Consider the following 22,363-nt stretch of genomic DNA (forward strand, 5'->3'; position numbering starts at 1 on the left):
TCAACAAGGGAAACTGCAAGGAAGATCCAGGGGTATGCAGAGAGGGTAGCAACTTGTATAAACCGTGTCCCGTAAGCATAAAGTCCATCACCAGCACATTTTGTTCTGATGGCTATCACAGGCTTAGAGATATAAAACCTACGGGGAGTAATCTGAACACATTTATCTTTTCTCCCCTTTTGTTCTACTCTCCTCTTTGCCCTCATTCTTCTCCTCCACCAAAACTTCTCAACTTCTGTGACAGTATTTGTACCTCAGCTTTCTCTGATTCATGTTTGTTAGAAATTACATGAATTAACATATGTTGTGCTTATCGTTGGCATTTTATGCGATATTTGTTTATTTCTATGTTCATTGTTTGTTAAATTTCTCTACTTTGGTTTTCCACAGTTCATTTCTACAGAATTTTATGGATCCTTTTGTGTCCTGTTCAACTATGGATTCTTTTGGATCCTCTTCAGCTATACAGCACACTTACTATTACCAGTCCGAAAATATTTTTAACTACTTAATTCAAAAGTTATTTAACCTTTTCACCAACTGAAGTACAGATAGTTTGCTAACTTCTTCTTTGCCCTTGTGATTTACTCATTAAATTCTCTGTTTGTGAAAACTAATTTGTGAAACTAATAGCTGCATCTTCTAAATATTTTAGACAATGAATTCATCACTAAGGATATGTTGAGACTTTTCTTATATTAAATAAAAACATGCTGAAATCTAAGTCAGTCAGTCACTGAAGTGACATTTATTTTCCATGACATGATGATGATCATGTTCCTGAAACAAATTCCCATCAATTTCATATTAAAAATCAAAACCCTGCAATATTCTCTTAAGGTTTCTTGTGTTAGTGAATAGTTATTATGTTGAATTTCCTATAATAATCACAGAAAAAGAGAGCAGAGTTTTGGTATAATAAGAATAGTTGATTTTGATAGTTAGAATATATATTCACAGTTTCTGTTGCTTACATTGGGCTAAGTAAAAGCATTTCTGCCCTAAGTTGTGAATAATGTGAGTGTCATTAAGCAAACTTAATTTTTCTTTTGAAACCAAAGGCAATGTGCATTAGAAATGTGATATTGTAAGTTATTCATACCTGACATCTTGTGTGATAGGTGTGGCTTGGATTTGTTCAGAAAAAAGAGTGAACAGAGTTCAAGATGTCTCGCAAAGACACTCCAACAAGAACACATGTGCTTGTCCACGGGCAGTGCCACCAACCCTCTGTCATCCTGCCTGGTAGAGATTCCTTTAAAGCCCCATGAATATCCTTTCACAGGGAAAGAACCCAACCCAGTAGACATTTGGGACGAGTGGACAAAGATCTTGCCCCATGCACCAGAGGAACCCCAGGAACTGGAGATTTTGGGATCCTCCAAAGCTACCTATTGCATAAATTTTAATTATCACCCAGTAGCCAATACATGGTCTGCCTCAAAATACCAAAGGGCAATTAAATCAAGGAAAAATGTGACTCCCGACAGTAAAATTTACAATCAGTTAAAATGGTGCAATTACACCAGCAGCACACGATCCGCCTCCTCTCACTGTCCCAGAGTGCTGCCCCAGGGAATGTTCTTGACCTGTGGGCATAGAGTGTGGACAGGAATCCCTTCCTGACTCCGGGGAGGTCCTTGCACACTTGGACAGCTTACCATCCTCACTCCAAATTCAAGTCTAATACATGATTGGCTGAAAAAGAACGAATTGGCCCACCAAAAGAAAGATCTCACACAATTAGATGAAAATTGTGATAGCCAAATTAAAGATCAGTCCTACACAAAGAGGGTGGTGATGTCAGCATTTCTGCCATGGGCAGCTGTTGCTAAAGTCCTTGTGAGCCTTCTCACCTGGAGTGTTGGCTTGGTAAGCAGGCCAACCGGACCTCCTCTGTCCTGAGTGACCTCAGATGAAGAGGTCACTAACAGATGAAGAGACTGTTAGGCATGCCACGCTACAAAACCGAGCTGCCATAGACTTCCTACTCCTGGCCCATGGACACGGCTGCGAGGAATCGGATGGTTTGTGCTGCTTTGACCTCTCCAACCCCAGTGAAGGCATCCACACCCACATCCAGAGACTCCAACATGCAGTCCAAAAACTCCAGACTGAAAAGGAGCCCCAGTGGCTTGAGGACCTTTTTGTGAGCTGGGGACTCGAGAGATGGGTTGCCTCCCTCCTCAAAAACATTTTTTGGGTTTTCCTAATTGTTATTATTTTCCCAAGTATGTTTTCATGTTTTAAGAAGCTATTATCTAACTCTCTAGGAGATGCCTTTTTAATAAGTAAAGAAGGGGGAGTTGTGGGTGCGGAGGAGCCTGCCCACCCCGAGATCCTGGCTCTCCCCTAGAGACAAGATACTTCTCTGTAAGAGAGACACAATGTATCGCTCCCAGGGATCTTTGAGTCAGTTATGTTAAACTGTTGTGCTTCATTGGTGTTCCCCCCTCCTGTCCCACCCCGATACAGGTATCTCGGGCTTCCCTCCGCCCCTCTCCCCTCCTATAAATATCCTGTTTTTCCCCTGTTCGGGAGATTAGCTGTTGCTGGCTCCCTTCGCCAAAGCTCTGCCTGAATAAAGGTTTGTGCTTAGTGGAACGCTGGACCAGTTTCTCGTCCCTGCTTCCCGTGTCGCCTGCCCGCCGCTGAGCTGGAATCACTCGACTGCCCGAAGCTGCTCACACACGCTTCAGCCCAGCCCTTTTCAGGGCTGCTTCTCTAGAGAAGTCGCGGCGCTCCAGGCCTTCTGTCACCGTGGCACTATGTGTCTGGATTGCAGTGGGTGTCATCAGAAAAAGAAAGGCCCGTGAGCGTACATTAGTATTCAGTTATGATGGACTTCCACTATTCTGAATGATCAGGAAACTGTAAAGTTTGTCAAGAAATGTTATGATATCCCTCAGTCCTGAGGAGCAGTTTTATGATGGGTAGGATCTGGGAACAAGCCAACATCATCTCCAAGACCAGAGGCTGCTCAGTGTCAACAGAGAGCAAATTCTCCCTGCTAGTAAGCATCCATTGTGAAGTGGAACAAAGCTCTACTGCCCATAGATTCACATCCAAGAAATTTCTACAATGAGTGCAACATTTTTGCCAGTCAGCAAGAGTCACAGAAGTCATCAGAACCAGTTGTAAGTGTAGGAATAGCTTCCAGATATGCCGCATGAGTATATACCATCATAGAGACATCATTATTCTGGATGATTCCTTTACTCAGGCATTATGGCCAGGTCTGTGAAAGCCTTCCATCACCTGTAGCCAAAGTATGCATGCTCTGATAGATTCACAGTGCCTATGCCAATGCTTATCGTTGTAGAGAGCCCCAAATAATCCTTCACCTTATATTTCACCCAATGCCAGTGCTCAACAAAGCAGCAACTCTGTCCTCAGCAGTTGCACTTTAACTTCTGCCAGTCACCTCACACCAGAAGTCAGTGAATTTCTAAAGTCCCTAAGAGAGATGAGGTCCCACTACATTACAAGCATATAGTGAGATAAAAGAACTATGTCAAGGCAGAAGAAAACAACATTACCCAAAACACTAGTACAGAAGTCTGTGAGTACAGAAGAACTATGATTTCAAATCACCACCTCAAGAAATCATTGAGATTTAAAATCTTAACAAAACATAGAAATCAAAGTTCAATTAGCAGAAGGCAAGTTTATTACTTAACTAATAATAATAAACCAGTGAACCAGTTCAGGTTACAATGCAGACTCATTAGTGAGCTTAAACCAGATGGTATCTCATTTTTAGCTATAGGCAAAATGCCAAATGACATGACTAAATAGAAAAAAATCCCTACAGTATTGAATTTTTGCACCTATTGAGCACGGAGACTGAAAGGCAGGAACATTTTTAATAACCTTTCTTTGACAAGCTTAAAGCCATTTACTGCTGAAGCCTGTCTTCAACATAAAGCCAAGAGAATAGGCCTCTAGAGAAAGCTCACTGCTGTACAGCTTCACCTTCCAGCAAAACACATTATGCAACAAAGACATAATACTTACTTCCATTAATAAAACAGACCCTGACAGGCTATCGCAGCAGTGACTTTTCAATCCAGGCTTCTATAGTATTTACTGGCTGAAAACTTCTTTCTATGAATAGTAATTGCCTGATTTTAAAACTGAAATTTTTCTCTGTTTCAGGGAACAGCATTTGTGAACGCAATGGCATTCAGTCAATGGAAAGGGAAAGGTAACCAAAAGTAATGAAGTGCCACATAACAAGTGGCCTTTAAAAACAATATTCATATTTGCTTTGTTTATACAGCAACTTTCATTAGAGAGCCTTATTCAAATGCAAAGGTCCTCCACATGAAAGTATTCCAAACATGAAGATTTCACACTTTGACAAATACTTATATGACAAATGGGTAAGTTAAAGCAAGCCAGGCTCTGGACTGTATTTTGTTCCTTTGAAATTAGGAAGAGGCCAAAAAGCAGCTCAATCTCTCTCCCTCTTATAATTCATGTCTGATGTCACTGAGACGTCTCCAGATGACCTAACTGGCACTCACCTGAAGCATGACACCATGGGGACACTGGAGCAGTACTACCCAATGGCAGCAATTTCCCAGGCTAGCAGATGGCTGGCAGGAGAAAGGTTGAATGAGAACCATCAAGACTGCAATGATATATGCTGCTTCTCAGAAGAGGCTACAGTGTGCACTAGAACTTGAGATAATTTTTGTGACTTTTTGCTCTTATAAGACTAGTTTAGCAGATACAGGCAAAAAATTAGAGATTTAGGACAAAAAGATGTTTTTTTTATCTAGATATTTCCCTTCCAAAGCATTCTATGACTCTATGACTAGAACATTCTTGCACAGTGCTTCTTTGGTGGAGCTACAAGAGCTCAGCACAGTTCTACAAAAAAAATTTGACTCCTAAAAATATATGCAAAAAAATATAAAAGAGAATCAACTGTATTTAGAGAGTAAAAAGCTAAGAATACTACAGTGAAAAGAGATCGTTTTGTAGACCAGAAGTCAGAATTACAGAAAAGATGCAGAAAGGCTGGAGAGGGTCCAGAGGAGGAATGCAAAGTATCAAAGGATTGTGATTCTGCCATTCGAGGGAAGGCTGAGTGAACTGTTTTTTTTCAGACTTGAGAAAAGAAGGCTTAGAGACTATCACCATGTTCCAGTATTTCAAGAGTGGCTACAAAGAGAATGTAGCTGCCCTCTGTATGAGGAGTAATGGGCAAAAGTTACTCCTAAGAGATTCTGATTAGACACAAGAGTGCAGTTTTCACAATGAGAACAATCAGACATTGGAATAATTTCCTCAGCAAAGTGAGGGGTTCCCCAACATCGGACACTTAAGATTCAGCTGGACACGGTGATGTGCCATTTTGTCTAGACAGTTTTTGTGCCAAAAAGATGGGACCAGATGATCCTTGAGGTCCCCTTTCAACCTGGTTTTCCATTAATTAAATTTTGAACAGCATATTAGGGTTTTTTTGTAATGTCATATAAAGAAGGATGAATTTAATGTTCATTGATTTAACTATAAATCAGTATTGCCAAATCCTGTGATTTTAATCAAAAATCTTGAATTATTTCATGATTTATTGTTAATTTGTTTATATATTTTAAGAAATACCAAGTTCATATTGTTATATCAAAGAAAATTTGGGGTTTTGTTAAACTCAGTCTTGAGTGTAGGGAAATAAATCTAAGGAACAGAAGCCTGAAGACTCTACCACTGAAACGGAAGTTGAAAAAAATTAAAATGTATCAGTTTGAAATACTCAGGTATTTCATAAGCCAAACTTATGACTAGAAGTTTAGATTATTACCTGTAAATGGTAAAGCTGCATTGTAATAAATATAGTTGGAACAGGGTCGGTTTTTTTTTTTATGCTGGGCATTTTATGCAGTTAATGTACTATTAATCATTCTGCAAACATGGAAGAGGGAATCCTCAGAATTAATGTGTTAAAACTGAAGGGTTTTCCTAGTACAGATCTAGTATCACTTAAAACAAAATTAATATGTTAGCAATGTCTTTGCTCCTTTGAGCTCCAGTTATTGACAAAATTTGCCAAAAATTATGCTTGTGTTTTAAAGGTTTTAATGAGGAAGAACACTTATATAAACATTGGGCATTTCCCTCTTGCATTAAGGATTCCAACACATCTCAGCTGTTTAATTTTCTTTTCAGCAGCCCACAATGTCCCTGATATAATTTCGATGAGCTCCCAGGTCTTATGTTCCTTTCCCTAAGGACACAAGGGCACTGAGGCTACTTTTATTCAGAGTGAGTGAGTGTTTCATTTAACCCTTATTACGTCAATAGGAAACCCAAACGCCCCCCAGCCCCTCCCCCATACACCTTCAAAAGAAGGAAACACCTCTGTAAAAGTTATCAATCATTTTTTCATAGGGTTGTTTGTTTCAGCTGTACACAGTAAGCTTTCTTGATCCTGCCACCCTGGATCAGAAAGGGCAACATGTTTTGATTTTCAATGTGAATGAAAGGGATTTAAAATATTATTAGACATTGAAGCAGTAGAGCCTGACATACCCTCTAGAAATGTAAGCATATGCACAAGAAGGATGATGGAATCAATTCTAGTTTTTCCACTCCACTATGTTATTGATCACCTGCTGTAGGAAACTGTAGCAGAACATTTTCAGATTCAAATGACTTTTTTATTTTATTACTACTAATTTGACTTTTGATTCATTAAATTACATAGGCATACTGAATTTCATAGGTTTATTTTCAGAAAAGCTCTTTAAAGACACCACCTTCTGTATTTAAAAGTATCTTAATAAAAAAAAGCATTTAGTTTTTCAAAAAATATATATTATACCGTGCATGTTTATGATGTATTTGCATTTCTCAATATTATTCACAGTATCTGCTAACTTATGTGTTCATGACTACATTGCCTTGTGATTGTGATTTTGCCGCATCTTAGCCAAATCTCAATTTGGCTAAGATATGGCAAAATCATACATTACATTGGGTGAGAAGGGACCTTTACCAATCATATAATCCAAGCAGTCTATCATGGGCAGGGACAGCTTTCACTAAGTCAGGATGATCAGCAAACACAATAAAACCAGGAATTGAGGGCAATGTAGCCTCCTCAACCTGATTTTGGATAAGCTAAGCTTCATAGGACACAGAATATCCTTTAACAGTGGAATGACAGAAGAAGTTTTGGCATTAGGTCTGAAAGTTCATAAGACAGTGCAATAACTGCTTGTGGTATCCTACAATGCAGAAAACTAGGTGTCAGCAATGCCTCACAGCAGGCCAAATGCCATCCCTAACCCAGCAAATGTCCTGCTCCAAAGAGTATTCATTTGAAGCTACAATGCTGTTCCAGAAAGCTAGCTAGCTTTATATTACCTTGTTTTTGAAGGCAGCAGTTGACTAGTTGAAACTAACTTCTGTTTAAATACAATGGGAGGTTTTATCACAGGTAACCTGCAAAACAGGTGTCCTCATCAAATGCTCTCATGGTTCCTTTGGTGAGCTTATGGGTTCCAAAGTGCCAAGTAGTTCTGAAGGCTCTGCTTTTCTGCATCTTTCCCTCTTAAGCACACTTCCCAACCTCCATTAGCATTACAACAGAGTAAGGAAACTTACCATTGCCTGCTTTACAATTATAAATAGGTTATTGCTCTCCAGTATTATCAGTCTTTAAAACCCTCTTAGCTGCAGCTGCAGAAATATTCCCCATCATGTTTGGAAAATCTAAGAAAAATCATGTAAATAGAAGCCTTAAAAAAAGCCCAAAAAACAAACCCCAGAACAACAAAAGAATCCCCAACTAACCAATCAACCGACTAGATAAAAATTTTTGTACCTAGTAGAGTTGGAAAGAACATAAAGGCAACACAGCTGTTGCCAGTGACCTCCTGAACTGCTTTTAGAGAAAGCAGGAAGAAATAGGATAAAAGACAGGCCAGGCTTACATCTACCCCAAAAGCTGATTATAAGACTTGTCAAATAAGAGGAAGTATGACACAAACTTTGCAAACAATTTAATGCTTTGATGAAGGAACTACATAGTAGAGTTTTGGCTCCTAGGGACTCCCATTTCCTTGTGATTCCATCATCCTTCCTTCCAATATAGAAGAACATTGTCCTGTTTCTAATGATATTAAAATTACAACAACAAAGAGATAACCCTAATATTTTATCTAATTTACTATATCTCAGGCATTCCAAGAATAATTTTAAATATTAAAGGTATTGCAATTATCTATTTTTCCTTGGGTAATATAACATTTATTTTTCCTGTTATTTAAATGCTTCCACTCTGATATACTGAACTCCTGAAGTTACAGAGCTTTTGCAGTACATTTTATTTTTCCTCTTTCCTCTTCAAAATGTAAAGGATTATTGAATTCTTTTACACCTTGTTGATTTTTTTTTCCTCCAAATATAAAAATCTGTTGGTACTGCATTTCATGGATAATGCTACAATAATAGGAAAGGTGAGAAATTAAAAATATTTAAGAAGGTGCTTTGCTACCCTATTATTGTGGAGGTTCCAAAAATTCCCACTGAAGAATTTAACCATGTTAGAGTGCTTTCTGGAAGAGGAATTCAAGAGAAATAATTTTGTATTGCTTAGGGAAAATGAACTTTTTCCATCTCCTGGGTTTCTGCATTAATTCCTTTTCTTTCAAAAACAGGCTGCATGAGTACATGCTGTCTAAGATAGTTCTCAGTGGCAGAGACCTGAAATGACATGAGTTCTGTTCTCTGCCTTCTGGAATATAAATCTGCATTAAAAGATCATTTAGACTGTTCACTCAAAATATAAGGTCTATGACAAAGTATTCAGCTCTCTATCTGGTAACTGTATTAGATTTCTTATATTCCCTCAAAATGGCCTATTTACCAATGAAGCTGGTTATGAATCTTAGAATGATAAAACACAGATTCAATCTAAGTTTCAAAATAATATTTATTTATCAATTTGATTATATATGGCACTAAAAACTGCTGTGGCGATGGAAAGCCCGGAGCACCGCGACTTCTCTAGAGAAGCAGCCCTGAAAAGGGCTGGGCTGAAGCGCGTGCAAGCAGCTTCGGGCAGTTGAGTGATTTCAGCTCAGCTCAGCAGCAGTGTGCAGGCGACACAGGAAGCAGGGATGAGAAAGCTGGTCCAGCGTTCCGCGAAGCACAAACCTTTATTCAGGCAGAGCTTTGGCGAAGGGAGCCAGCAACGCTAATCTCCCGAACAGGGGAAAACCGGGATATTTATAGGAGGGGAGAGGGGCGGAGGGAAGCCCGAGATACCTGTATCAGGGTGGGACAGGAGGGGGAAACACCAATGAAACACAACAGTTTAACATAACTGACTCAAAGATCCCTGGGAGCGATACATTGTGTCTCTCTTACAAAGAAGTATCTTGTCTCTAGGGGAGAGCCAGGATCTTGGGGTGGGCAGGCTCCTCCCCACCCACAACTCCCCCTTCTTTACTTATTAAAAAGGCATCTCCTAGAGAGATAGCTAATAGCTTCTTAAAACATGAAAACATATTTAGGAAAATAATAACAATTAGGAAAACCCAAAAAATGTTTTTGAGGAGGGAGGCAACCCATCCTTTGAGCCCTTAGCTCCCAAAAAGGTCCTCAAGCCACTGGGGCTCCTTTTCAGTCTGGAGTTCTGGGACCACGTGTTGGGGTCTCTGGATGCGGGCGTGGATGCCTTCACTGGGGCTGGAGAGGTCAAAGCAGCACAAACCATCTGATTCCTTGCAGCCGTGTCCATGAGCAGGCAGGATTGACAGAGGGTTGGTGGCACTGCCCGTGGACAAGCACATGTGTTCTTGTTGGAGCGTCTTTGCGAGCGTGATCCACACGTTCTCCTGGGGCTGTGCTACTAGCCAGGCCTCTACAGCTGATGTTTTCAGGACCATCCAGATAATCAGGAACATTAGGAACTCAAGGATGGTTTTGCTCTCCATTTTCTACAACAGGACATAAAGGATTAGCTCTGATTTTTGGAGGGAGGGAGAGCGATTTTCTCTTTCCCTTTCCTCTCCCATCTCCCCCCTCTTTAAAAAAAAAAAAAACAAAAAAAAACCAAAACAAAAAAAAAAACCAAACAATTATAAGCAAGGTTATTCTGTGTATTGGGGACACATGACCCGACACCAGCAGCAGCACAGAGGTGCATTTTGGTGTAAACCGGCAATTTGGGCTAGGCAACGAGGGCAAGAAGGAGAAGGGGGAGGGAGTTAAGAAGACTTGTGTACTGTCACGGTGTCAGGCGTGACGTTGGCAGTCGTCTCGTTGTGGCCCTGGTAGCAGGACAGTTTGGCCTCTGTCTGGTTGTTGGTCTGTTGACAGGTCAGTTTGGTGGACTCCGGCGACGTCTACGTTTCCAGGCTGCAGTGGGCTGCTGTTTTTCTGGACCTGTGTGGGTCTCAGGAGACTTTGAAAGTTCTGAGTCTGTTGCAGGGTTTGTAGGGCCTAAATAACGTTTTACATTTTTCCCTGTGAGCCACTTAGGTCCTGATGGTGTGGACACACACGCATACCCTCTCCCCCAGGTAATCAATGGGAAAAGTCCTGATGTCAGTTGTGATTCAGGATCCTTGATCAGCACCGGCAGCTTCTCTGTGAGTTTGGCATGAGGGATGGAGTGGTGCGGCATTTGATTTGATGTCGAAGCGTGGGGCCGTCCTGCGCTCTGCTTGAAGTTGCCCAAATGCCAATTCTGTCTGGGTAACCGTTGGTGGGCTGGCGGTTGTATGGAATGTCTCTCTGGACAGTCTTTGAAAAAATGTCCAGGCTTGCCACAGTTAAAACATCGATTTGTATTGGGGTCTGCAGCATAAGCTCCAGATATCCCTTCTGCCACTCCCTTAGCTACTGCAAGTGCCACTGTATTCTCACTTAAGGCAGAGGAGTGCTTGGTGCAGGCTTCAACCATCTGATCTATGGTTGCTTCTGGGTCCAGTGGGAGGGCCCGTAAGACTGCTTTGCACTCCGAATTAGCATTGGCCATTGCTATTTTTACTAATAATTCCTTTTGTGCCTGTGGGCTCTCTATCTGCTTTTCAACGGCTACTTTTAACTTATCGATATACTTAATAAAAGACTCAGTTGCCCCTTGTTTAATATTGGTGAAGCACTACGTTGGCACTTTATCATCAGGGGTGGTAAAAAGAGATATCTTATCAGCATTAGCTTTATCCTGTAAGGCTGCTTCAGGCAGATCCTGGGCCTGATCTCAGGGCTTTTGGAAATCTCTTTCTCCTGCTAATTGCTCTAAAGTAAAATTAGGTCTGTTAGCATCTTTAGCATAAACATCTGCCAATTGCTTTAAATGTTTTTTCCACTGCCTCTCCCATAACATGTACTCTGCTGGGGAGAGAAGGCAGTGCATAATATTTTTGATGTCATGGGGGACCATGACATGGGCAGAGAAGGAGGCTTCCAGCAAGTGTTTAAAAAAATGTGAACCCCTGCCACGTTCCTCGGCAGCTTTACAAAGTTCCTGCAGTTCCCTATAGTGAAGGGACTCCCATGCAGCAACCTGCGCCCCTGCCCTGTCTCTCCTCATTATTACAGGAAAGGCAAGTATTTTCTGGGACAGAGCTGAGTTCCCCACTCGTGTGGCTTCCCTCTGCACCTCAGCCCAGTGGTCTTCATACTCAGAATCTGAATAAGAAGATTCACTGCTCTCATCTCCAAGTGGAGATGGGGGGCATTTGGTGGTAGCGCGGGGCCGGCTCAGGTGTCTAGAGCTGGCCCTTTTGTGGCTGCGTGGGGAAGCCGAGATGGCCCCGCTCAGGCCGGAGCCGTCCCGACCTCCGGGGCACTGGGACCCTGGAGCGGGTGTGCTGCCGGGGGCGGGGCCCCGGCGTGAAGGGGCAGGACCGGGGTCCGTGACGGGAAGGGGTTTCCCGATGGATGGGGGAGGGCCCGACGCGGTTACACCCAACGACGCAGTGGGGGGGGAGGAGCCGCAGGGCACGGCAGGAAGAGAAGGGGTGAAGGCGGGAAAGTGGCCATTTTGGGCACCGAGGGCGGGAAAACCGGGGTGTGAATGGGACAAAATGGCAGGGCTGGCCACGCTGCCGGCGCCATCTGTGCTAACGCTAGGAACTGGGGGGGACACAACTGAGTGTGAGGGCATAGGAGAAAGGGTAGGGGAAAGACCCAGAGTGGCATGGCCACTGCCACCCTGGTGCGGGTAGAGAGACAGTGGGGGGGTGTCAGGGAGACGGCAGCAGCCCTGTGCCCGGGGGCAATGTCCACCCGCCGACTGGCTCTCAGATAGGGAAGAGGGTTTGGGGGCACTTGGAGAGGTTGACGGGGTTGGGGGGTTTAACTGGGGACCCAAAACTCCCTCTTCTTATTTTCCCTCTTTTTCCAATGAGAAAATAATATTTTGAAACACAGGAAAAAATTTTGCGACAGAAAAATCCCCTTTAGCTTGAACTGTATATAACTTTCTTCCCACATTATCCCAAAAAATTTCCAATTTAGCAGAATCTGAATTAATCATAAATGTTTAAAAACCCAATGAATAAATCTTTTTAAATCCCCTTTAGAAAACTTAAAATTTCCCACTTTTAGGGTATTTACAACTTGGATATAAAAGTCCCTCTCAGGTGGGGTCAGCCTCCATATAGAGGGCTGATTTCCCATCCTTTTTCACTCCCCACCCTGCAGTAAAACAGAAAAGAAAAGAAAAGAAAAAAAAAAAGAAAAAAGCCCAAAAAAAGAAAAAAAACACCCTTCACAGGATCGATTTACAATTTCTCTTCGGCAGATGCCGGCGGGCGAAAACAAAGCTGCTGGGTGGGTGGTCACCTGGCGGCCGGTCCTCAGGGGCTTTTCCTTGCCCCAGATGGTCAGACGAGGATCCCGGTGGCAGCCTCTTAGATAGCTTCTTCCTAAAATGCAAGCAAGCTTCTTCGAGGGGCAGCGGCTCGCCTCGCAGTTAAAGCTGCGGGCGGACGCTTCTTCAGGGCTTCTTTGAATGCTCCGCGCTTGGGACGCCAGTTGCCACGGCGACAGAAAGCCCGGAGCACCGCGACTTCTCTAGAGAAGCAGCCCTGAAAAGGGCTGGGCTGAAGCGCGTGTGAGCAGCTTCGGGCAGTCGAGCGATTTTAGCTCAGCTCAGTGGCGGCAGGCAGGCGACACAGGAAGCAGGGATGAGAAAGCTGGTCCAGCGTTCCGCGAAGCACAAACCTTTATTCAGGCAGAGCTTCGGCGAAGGGTGCCAGCAACAGCTAATCTCCCGAACAGGGGAAAAACGGGATATTTATAGGAGGGGAGAGGGGCGAGGGGAAGCCCGAGATAGCTGTATCAGGGTGGGACAGCAGGGGGGAACACCAATGAAGCACAACAGTTTAACATATCTGACTCAAAGATCCCTGGGAGCGATACATTGTGTCTCTCTTACAAAGAAGTATCTTGTCTCTAGGGGAGAGCCAGGATCTCGGGGTGGGCGGGCTCCTCCCCACCCACAAAAAACCTCAAGAACCTTGAACCAAAATTTTAACTTCAGTTTTTCTTTACTGAAAAAGTATGTGAACTACTTCATATATACTCAACCTATTCCTAGATCAAGCTGAAGCTATGATCTATGGTTCCATTCTTAATATAAATTTGCTATTCCTTCCTCTGAAAAAAGTTGAATTATTGAATTTTTAGTCACCTGTATATTTTACTATTGTGAAAGAAAAAATTACGCCTTTACTTTAACCAAAACACCAGATAAATCAGAATAGTAATACTGAAAATAAGAAATTTTTATGCCTAACAGATCTTAACTGATAAGTTAAAAAAACTATTAAGACAAATGCTAGTAAATGGGTTTTTGTGGATTTTCATACATTACTATGAATGTACACTGAGTCTGACAAGATACACCCAAGCCCCCTATTTTCCCCAATATTTTAGCAAAAAGGATTGTTTCATCAATCAATAGTAGTTTTGTAACATTTAAGGATTCCAAGGCATTTTTTAATAAATTAATTTGGATTCACAGCTCTCTGGGGAACACAGAACATATTACCAATACTACCAACTTTTTACAGGTTAAGAAAATAACAAACCCGAAGACATTAATAATGTATTACAACACACAGCTAGTTCCTACAACAGCAGAAAATGCAAACTTCATCTGTATTTAAAACTCGGTTTTCAGAATATAATTCAGACAGTTTCAAAAAAGGGTTAGTGGCTACCACCCATGCTTATGTAAGACTTTGCTCAGCAGCTCTGCTGGTTATCAAAAAGGCTTGCTGCACAAAGTTAATTTTTGCCATGTGTCTACAGCTATGGAAGACCAAAGTCCCACATCAAGAAAGAGCTGTTTGTATAAAATGTCTCTGAACAATCACAGTTAATAAATTGCCTCAAACCAATAAAGGCATAGCATGAATGAAAAATGTACTGGTGTGGAACAGATCCTAGCACAGGGGGAGAATCAAACAAGTGGTAAGTGGAATTTTCTCTACATTTCTCAGAATGTTTATAGAAGAAACACCATGGAAAGTGAGGAAAAAGTCAGAATACTGAATGTATTTTCCAAGTACTTGTGCCAAGAGTAGTAAAAATTTTGATTATTTACTTTGTAATGCTTGTCATCAATATAAAACCAATGGCAGGCCTAAGGCAATCATACTAGTTTTAAGCATTATTATGCTGCAAGTATGAACCATTACTCTTTCCTGTTTACTTCAGTCTAATAAAGTAATCTTATCAATATAATAAATGATAATATTTATCATTAAACAATCAATAAAAAATGTTTGTATCTATTAGTGGACCTATAAATTAATGAATGCATTAATTACATTTAATTATAAATTATTGATATATACACAAAGCAACTTGAAATATTTCTTTAATGAAAAAACATAAATTTTAACCTGAAAACTAAAATCAAAAGCTAAATATGAATGAATATATTTGGTTCTACAATTGATCTTGGTGCTATCACAGTTTGTATCACCAGTAAAAGGTTTTGGAAGGGAAGATAGGATGTTAGAGCAATGTCTACACAGGGTAAAACCTAATAGGCAGAGCTACGTTTGAAAGTGTCCTATAAAGATAAGATCTTCCTCAGTCCTTTAACTAGCAACAAAGAAAAAAAAATGTGTTTCCTTAACTGAAGAAAATTAAATAAAAAATTAAAATAATCACAGATTATGGATTATGAGACCTACCTTTTGCACTGTCTTTAGTCAATAGGTGCCATATGAATAAGAGAGACCGGCCTAGTGATAAAGCCAGAAGAGAAAAATGACTCTTAGCCAAAAGACTGGATAGCTATTAGCAAAAGTGATGTGATGTGTAAGTTTCTGCAGGAAAATGAGTCCACTGCAGTAAAAACCAAATTAAATTCTGCCTACATCAGGTGACTGACTGGCTGATAGGAGAAGGTTTTTCATATCTATATTGCCTACAATTCACTTCTGTAATTCTGCAGATGATATATTATCAATAGCTAGAGTAATGAGGTACTTTTAAACGCAGAGATGAACTTTAGGTGAAGGAAAACCATTTGAGGGAGACAGGGAAACAGTTTGCTAGCAGATATTTTGAGTCTCCTAGATGTCTGAAAAGAAAGAATACATCATCAGTCAAAACAAAAGCCAGTTCATGACCAGAAACTGAATACTCTTGATTTCATGCCAGAAAGGATGCAGTTCATCACAGTTCCACATATTTAATCTCTATCATTGCACTCACTACTGCGAAACCTTAGAACAACCCTTCTGCCCCAAGGAGTTGATCATTAAAATTAACAAAAAGCAAGTCAGGTAGACAATGAAGTTCAAAAATAACACACCATATTTTATGACATAGGTGTATTAAAAATTTGTAATCTGATATTCAAACTAAGCACTAAATTATCAGGGATCTTAAATCTGCAGAAATGAAGAAATCTGTGAAATATTAAGATTCTAAATATCCTCTGATGTAGAAACATGCCAGCAGGCAACTCCAAGGGAGTGATACATACAATTACTATTGATTTCAGTTATGCAAGAATAACTAACAGCTGCTTTCAAGATATCCATCCTTTTTTGTTTTTCTAGCTGTGCAAGAAGGCATGATCTTAGTGTACACAAACCTTCTAGAAGCAATTCTATACTCCCCATTTAGGGTGTTACCACTGAAAACTTTACTAGTCTGTCCAGTAAGGAGAGAAATTATTTATTGTCCCTAAGAGGCAGTCATCCTAAAAGTTTCAATGAACAGAAACTGGAAAGTACTCTGTGCTATAAATAAGCCCACAGCTATCATTTTCCTGTTCCTTCATCACCTCTTGCTGCAAACCCACTGCAGATATATGCATTTTAGATGGTTGCTCCTTACAACTCAGAGTAGATGTTGACACAAGATAGTCTCACAGCTGTCAGATCACCAGCTGTGAAAGGAAAAATGTGGTGTCAATGGTGGGGAAAGAAAAAATACCTGCAGGTCCTACTTTCCTAGCATTAGATCACTTCAACAAGTAAAGAATTCCAATGCTATTCAGAAATCTTCCTTGAGTACAAACCGTTTGTAACTGCATTCACCCAGCTGCATGTCAGTAAGCTCATAATTTTAAGATGTTTGTAAAAACACAGTGCAGCTGGGAACCTTAAACTATTTATAATGCAGCCAAGAGTGGAGAAGTTATGAACAGTTATTTGTAAAGCTGCAGCCTAAGCAGAGATATGCCAGGCAAATATCCCTCAGTGACTGTGTACTAGCCCAGTGGCATAAGGAACAATTTCAATGTTCGACACCTGGAAGATAAAAGAGATTCTTCATCTCTTTTGAAAAGACTCAAAACTAAAAACTGCTATACAATGATACCTAGAAGGTTCAAAACATTAAAGACAATTGTTTTTTAAATTAATTTTTGTTCATTATTTTATTCAAACAAACCATTTTTATTTCATTCAAACAATAATGAAATTTTCCTTTTTTTTTTTTTTTTTTTTTTTTTTTTTTTTTTTAACTTCATTGACTCATATTAGGCTTGAGTTTGGTCACCAGACTTTAGTAGAGAAGTAAAACAAACATTACAATAGTCTACACAAAGAACTTCCTGCCATGCACCACCTTGCTCGTTTCTAACATAAAAATATTGCTTGGAATTGAATTGTGAACGGGACACATTTATGCCAGACAGATACATACTGAATCTCTGGCACTCCATCAGATAATTTCATATGAGAAGTTACTAAAAAAGGGCACTGAATTACATGGAATACTAACCACAGTACATCTTAATACTTATTTCTAATAGCCTACTTGTGTGATATGTAATTTCTGACATAAATTGCCATAAGCTTTTCCTTCCACTCTTTTAAAAATGGCCCAAAAGCCTGAGCTAGAAAGACAAACAATGATTTCCTGGAAATGGAGAAATCCACAGCAGGTAAAAATGCAAGATAATCAGGTTTAACAGGGACTGTGCCACAATACGATATGCTCTGGTAACTGTCCTCCCACACACATACCCAGTGATTTAGCTCAGCAAGTCCTTTCATTTTTCACTTCCAAGTGCCAAACTACTACAGAATAAATAGTACACAGATTTTCAATTTGGCATTTTTTTCTGAAAGAAGGAAAGGTCTATTATGCAGCACATAAATTCCAGAACCTCAAAAAAAATAATCTCTGAGTATCACTGACATAAAATCAGCACATTTCAAAACCTGAGGCACCCAAAATTCATCAGTTAATCTCAAAAACTTTTCCCACACATGTTCATCAATTGTAAGACCAATCATAATTTATCAACAGAACAGATAAGTAAAAGAAAAATCAAAACAACCAAAACACATATAGACAGTACCATATTGCAGTGCTAAAAATGCATTTCCTGTTGTTGAACAGGTTTGGACTATGAATTTATCTGCAGAGTGGTAACCAAGACACAGAGACAAGTGCACCACATTTTCTTGTTTTGAGTGCCTGCAATTGTCAGCTATCAATATATAAAATTACTTTCCAGATGGGCTAATAGTGTCTGGCTGGTCTGGTAAATTAAAAAAAAAGCTTATTTTTCTGATGAAAACTGCTGTGGATTTTCTATTGAATAAAATCTCTGGTAGGATATATATACAGATACTTTTGGCCCACCTTTTTCTTTTTGTCTTCATTCATGTTATTATGGTACAAGTAGCAGAGGTGACTTGTCCAGCATTCCTCTTCCCTCAGAATATCTAGGGCTTATCCATCAATTTTACTTTGTTTTCAAAAGATATTGAGCTCTCTTCCATTTACTAAAATTACTCTTCACAGGACAGAGTTGTCACTTTTCTGATGTTCACTTAAAATCTCAGTGCCTGTCAGCTGTTGGACTCCCATGTTGGCTCTACACCAGATCTGCTGGTTCTAGCCCAGAGTCTGTCTCACCAAATATTTCAGAAGGGATTATAGGAGACAAACTTTGAGGCAATGTCTATACAAGGTAAAATCAAATAGGCTGGACTATATTTGAAAGTGTCCTATGCTTGTAACTCTGCAAACTGGCATTAAACAAGAACTATACTAAAGCATCTTCAGATATGTCACAGCAACCTATTGGTATGGCTTGATATATAAAAAAATAACTTTTATGATTATGTTAGCTCTATCAGGTTACCATAAAACAATTCAAACATCCTATTAAAGGGAGGTTAGCACCACTGAACCACATTGTTTGTCTATATGTGGCAGTCTAAACAGTTTTAAGTTACCAGTCTACTTTTAATCACATATTTTGGTCCTGTTAAATTCTACTAGAACAGAACAGCTGACAGAGAAATATTACTTCCAGAAGTAATGTGTCTAACTGCTTGTCCACAGAGGAGGTGCTCAGAGTGGTACTCTTATAGAAGTACAGCTAGACTTTTAAGGTCATACCAGTGTAACTATCCTAGGTTAATGTTTTGACTACAAAATAAAAGTAGCTTGACATTATTTCACACTTTATTTAAATAAGTAACATGAATTAGAAAAAAATAAGAATAAATTTAAGGGAGAATAAAAGTACGTGAAAAGAGATTGTAAAATTTAATTATACTGAAATAACTAAACTAAAAATGTACATGTTGTCTTCGACTGCTAGCCTTTGATCTCTGTTGGAGTGCTCATACTGTAAGAAATACTCTGCAAAAAAAGTTCTTTCAATCTGTCCCAGTCAGTGGGGTCAGCTGAAGATCTTAATGTAATATATTTCAATATTGTCTTTTAAATGAGATTTGTTCTTATAAGCAGAATTAACTGCAAACAAAAGGCATGTAGAAAGACCAATGATTTCTCCCCCAGTGCAGTGTGAACGGACACTGTGCAATGAACTTCAGTTGTCTTCCTTAATTCAGTAAGTAGTGAATGCTACAGTATTAGTCCGCCACTCACTGAGACCAGTTCAGACAAAATTAAAACCATGATTTTTTACTATTCAGTAGAAAAGAAGGATACTACTTGAAGCCTACAATGGGCCAGATAATTAACTAATATACCTGTAGCCTACCTGTGTTTGTTGCATCAGGGGTTGTTTTTTGCTAACAGGTGAAAACCTCTTCCTGCATCTGTAATATATGATTTGTCCATACTGCATTTGTAGAGCAGACTTAAATTCCTGTTAAGCCTAATTTATCTGCACCAAAGTAAGCTGCATCTTGTTATCAATCTCTATTGTGATATTGGCTTTCACAAGTATTAGGATGAATATTATATGTTAAATAGTTTTTGGCTATGTATGTACTTTTTTCTTGCTAACAAGTTTTAAGCTTAAAGGAATCTCCTAGTACAAGCAAGGAAACCCCAGAGGGCAAAGACAGTGGGGCCCAAGGTGTTATCAGCGGAAGAACAATAGAGCCCAAGCTGTTATCTGAAGCCAGGACCAGACCATTGGCAACAGGGGAAAGATATGAAGCCCAGCTGCCCTCAAAGGAAGGATGAGGGGCCCAAACTGTTATCAACACTGACCATTTGCAGAAGAAAGGAAACCAAACTCAAAATAATGCTCATCAGCAAGAATAATGATGACCAGCAAAAACAGTGCTGAACAGCAGTAATAAAAATAATACAGAGCATGTTCTAAATAGGCGGAACCAGGGAGGGGACATGCTAAATACTTCTTGAAAAAGTTTGAATATGCATCAAACCCTCACAGCAGGAGGGGATAAAAAGAGTGTTCCCGAGATACCAGGTGTGTTCCTGGCAACGCACCAGGGCACCCAGCCATTTTAACCCTTTGTTTTATTTCCTTTGTCTCCTAATTGTCTTTTTGTTTATATTAAACTTTTTATAATTTATTAAGTGAATCTCATTTTTAACAATCTGCACAGCTCTTTGTGACAATGTGCATTTTACAATCACTACTGAAAACATAAAATTTCAATGCTTATTAGGTCCTTGTTTATAACATTTTTATGGACACTTCTCTATTCCATATTAGCCTGGACGTCCTCCAGTCATCTCACACTGGTTTGTGTCCCAGCAGGACAGACCTTTCTGAAGCCCTCCAGAATTCTGATCTCAAACATGTTCAAAACAGATGCAAAATGCCAGAACCTTCTCATCAAGGCTGCCCATAAAGCAAACAGAGGAAACACTTCAGGAGTACCCTAAACACTCATTACATTACGGCATCCAGATACAAAGGAAATAATTCAGAAATTAAAAAAAAAAAAAACAAACAAAACCTTTCAATGTAGTAATACCAGGAGGAAGCCAAAAGTTGCAATCAGAATTGAGGAGAGAAAATTTTTATTGTAGACTCAAAACAAATAATGTTTTGTGAATACTACCCAAAAGTCCCACCCATGCCCAATAGACATAATCCACTGGAAGAGAGTCCATAATGATCCAGCATTTAACAAACCTATGTTGAATTACAGGGGGTAAGAAAACCCAACAAAATGTACATTTAGAGATGATCTGGAACATGGAAAACAAACAGAGATGGTGTAATAAATTATGGTTGTATTAAAAATTCGGAGTGTATAAGAAAGATATGTTTTGTAGAGACAAAACAAAATATAAAGCATGGAAAAGCCTCCCCCCCCAAGTGGGATGAGGCTTTTCGCCAAGGAGTTGCTGATTGCCAGCAACGCCCAAGATAACTAACCAAAACCGGCCCATCAACCCAAACAAACACACAGGACACGGATCATCAGGAAAACAATGACACTAGCTCGGGAAATTATCTACCTCCGGATCCAAGCAACGCCCTGCGGATTCCAGTGGGTAGAGAAACCGATCAATAGGAAAAAGACAAGTTCCAAAAGAAAGACTTCGCCAGACTTAAACATTTCTGTGTTGAAAAAGCAATCAGGGGAAACAAAGGAGGAAACCCGGCCGAGATACTCATCGGCACCAACCCGGATTCCACCACCCTGTCATGAAAAACTTAACATTGCAACACACAGAGTCTCCTTTGCATGTGAGGAGATTCTGGCCGGACACGAAATAATGTCATCATTCTATGTCAGGAAATCCATTCACTGGACAATCAAGGACACTTGGTGAATGGAACTTGCCTGGAATTTTGGCCTGAGGACTTAAAAATCCTATAAAACCCCAATCCTGAGGATGCTCAGACGTGGATTTGGGAAACCTATACCTCCGGTGTAGACCCCTGTCCACCCAGCGCTGCGCTGTTCTTTTTATTGTGGGTTTTTATCGCTGTTTCTGTTTATTATTGTTTATTAATAAATTTCTCTTTGATTTTATCCCAAAATTGCCTTTGCATTTATAACAGATTGGTGCCGTGACTCGGATCGGAAAAACTGTGGGAGAACCTCGCTATCCAGGGGGGGTACCCCCGCTGATTTCAGCGGCCTGGGAAGCCGAGAACCTCCGCAGTTCACTCCGACATCCGAACCAAATTTAGGCTGAGGTAAAAACCACAATAAAAGAGAAATACGGATCCAGGAAGAGCTCGGGAAGAGAAGCCGCGGCTTGGTAGCTCATAAAAAGTCAGTTGTGCACGAAGACATCCTCGCAGGAAAATTGCTGTAAGTACTGCGAGGTTGAGCGGGGTGATTGGACAAGCGTGTGTGAGACGTGATCTGATCACGGAGTGAGTGCGGACTCCAAAGCCGCGGTTCCATCCTCCCGCGAGGGAATTGGCCGGCTACGGAGGAAGCGAATCGGTGTGAAGGGTCTCTATACGCGTTTGTAAAACCTGGGGCCAAAGGGGTGCTCTGGGGGACCGATCAAAAAGGGCTGGAAGAGGAAGAGGACGTCCAGTAGAGCTCGGGAAAGAGTAAACTCTTCTAGCAATTAGGATCCAGGAGAGGTCCGAAGGAGAGATCAAAGCGCTAAGAAAAACCCCGGAACAGCAATCCGAGAAGGTGAGTATTAGCAGACTTTTTTTGACTCTCAAACTACAAACACAACGCAGAGTACTAGGTAA

The sequence above is a fragment of the Poecile atricapillus genome, chromosome 1 (genome assembly GCF_030490865.1).
Source record: "Poecile atricapillus isolate bPoeAtr1 chromosome 1, bPoeAtr1.hap1, whole genome shotgun sequence".
Taxonomy (NCBI): Eukaryota; Metazoa; Chordata; class Aves; order Passeriformes; family Paridae; genus Poecile; species Poecile atricapillus.